Source organism: Eptatretus burgeri, chromosome 5 (genome assembly GCF_056783735.1).
Source record: "Eptatretus burgeri isolate ZD-2024b chromosome 5, Ebu_testis_v1, whole genome shotgun sequence".
Classification (NCBI taxonomy): Eukaryota; Metazoa; Chordata; class Myxini; order Myxiniformes; family Myxinidae; genus Eptatretus; species Eptatretus burgeri.
Window position 1 is genome coordinate 76,375,475 of NC_140965.1, and position 2,500 is coordinate 76,377,974.

The 2,500-nt window shown below is 46.2% G+C and overlaps 1 protein-coding gene across 5 annotated transcripts in view; it reads right to left on the bottom strand.

Annotated features, from left to right (window-relative positions):
* The window catches only part of USP47 (ubiquitin specific peptidase 47), a 148,706-nt gene that overhangs the window by 61,391 nt on the left and 84,815 nt on the right, over positions 1–2,500 (bottom strand). The window lies entirely within an intron of this gene.

The window sequence follows — 2,500 nt, forward strand, 5'->3', positions numbered from 1 at the left end:
TTATCACATTGTCTCATCCTTGACTTCTGAAACAATTCACATCGTCAAATACCGCTCGTGAACCATCGCAGTCTTCAGACTTGTTCTTTTCTATCTTTTATTTCAACAAACATCCCGAACAACAGAAACACCATCACATCCTCCTCAACGACAGCCGCAAAATGCCGTTGGTTGCGGACACGCTGCGCAACAGTAAAAGCTACATTGCACCGACCGTGTGCAAACAGCCGCAGAGCGGCTAATTTGCATAAGCGGATCAAAAGGAGGTCTTCCCCAAAAGAAACCCATGGGTGACGTCAGACTTGGGGTTTCCCACGAGGCTCACCAGGGGTGAGAGATCGAAGGTGAAAAGTGGGCGGAGTCTGGCCTCGGGTTGAGAGATCAAAGAGCGGCTCGCCTGGGGCCAATATAAGGGAGGAGCTCATTCGGAGATGGAGAGCTGATTTGGCTGATTTCGGAGATTCATCGCTTATTTGGCTGACTTCGGAGATTCATCGCTTATTTGGCTGACTTCGGATACACGTCGTGGTTGTTCACCGGTGGAGGCTGACTTCGGAGATTCATCGCTTATTCCGAGGCTGATTCAGGAGACGGTCGAAGCTTGGAGAGTCGAGTGTCGGGTGAGGTGTGTGTGCATGTCGATCGAGGAGATATTCATCGCTCCCAAGGATATTCGTCGCTCTCTGGTGTCTGCAGTCATCGCGTCGAACAGTCGGAGTCGAGCAAGCTGTGTCGCGGTATGGGCAAACGGCTTTGAGTTGGTCGAGTGGTGCTGAGGCAGTGGACGGGTCATAAAAGGGCATCAACTCTAAAAAGAGCAAAGACCCGTTCACTCCTCCGAGCGCAGACGGCCAGGCCCGACCGCCCAGGCCGCAGTGAACGCCGGACGGCCAGGGAGAACCGAGCAAGCCACTCGCCAAGCTGCTCAAGCGACCGGCGCGTGCGACACGAGGGCCAAGCCAGGGACAGCAGGGGGTCACTAACCCGAAGACCTTCGAGCTGCCACAAGGGGCGGCAAGGTAACTTGCCCGGCCTCTTGTGAGCCTCCGGTCATCCAGGCTCCGAGTAGAAATAAAGGCTCACGAGCCCTGTTCTTTTCTGGGGGTTTTGCATAAAAGTGTTCTGTGGCGCCTTGTCTTGTTATGTAGAACTGAATTAAGTATGTGCCTGTATATAACCAGAGTTGGTGTCAAAGCCACCCAATGCTCGCCTGTTTATACATTTATCGTTTTTAAAAGACGTCTAATAATATTTTTTTATAAAGCATTGCAGTGAAATCTGATCCAAATAATTTTAAAGCAAAATATGTATTTGTATATTGTAATCAGTAAAAAATAGTGTGGTAGAAAAAAAACATGAGAAAGGAAAGAAAGTAAGTAACTTGCACCAAAAACGTGAACATTTTCACGCTCACGCCGGGGGTATCGCTATCGCTCTCTGTTCTTCGAACAGGCGAACTAAAAACGGAAAGTGACATCCAGAGCAGATCATGTTACAGTGGCAGCATTATTAATGAATAAGTCAAACTACCATGTCGTATCATTTTTAGCCGTGTCGCGTTGGCAACGCTGGCTCTCAGAGAGCTCCGCGTTCTTCTTCTTCTGGTGAAGACAAAACCTTTATGACGTGGCTCTTGGACACATTTGTCCTTGTTATTTGTAATTATGATGGCATCACAATTTTAACAGTGAATGTGCAATGGTATTTATCAACATTATGCAATAATACATTACCTACCGTAAAATTCGGACGATTAGCCGCAACTTTTTCCTTCAACTTCGACCTCTGCGGCTAAAATAACAATGCGGCTTGTTTATGGATTTTTTCCGATGTTGCGGGTTTTCCCGACGACGAGTTCAGGCCAAATCAAGTTGTCGTCAGTCTCCAGTCTATGTTTAGATTCACATTAGGTTTCAAAACTGGTTTTGACTCTTCGTGAATTGAAAACTCACTGTAAAAGTCCTCTTCCTGCAGAAAGTCAATTAATTTTCCTGACTCATCACAGAGAAGTTATTCTTCTTACTTGGATCGACGTCGTTATTTATCTATATGGTGTTTATATTTACGTTTATTGCCTTGCATTGTAAAGCGAAACTTGAAAAACGTAGAATGAAGTAGGTAAACCACAGCCGAGCTCGAAAAAGTTCAATCCACACCCCAAGTGACTTCCCTGATCGCTGCAGCTGTTTGTGTGTTTCCCTGCTTTCTTCAGTGATGAGTTTGCGACCTCAGAAGATATTTAGAGAGATATTGATTTGGTAAGAGTATGGTATGAAGAAACAAGAGGTCCACACGAGGAATTCAAAACTCACAGAGGGGCGAACTTTCTCGCTGCAAAAAGTCAACAAAGGCTTTCAAGAGGTAGGAAATGCCGATGGCATGGATGGTCGGGGTGTTTCTACTGTTCAGATTAGACTCAAAGCAAGATCGATCACTTTTTGTGGCTAATTTTCGGACGTTTTTGTGCAACATTTGCGGCTTATAAACCAGTGCGGCTTGT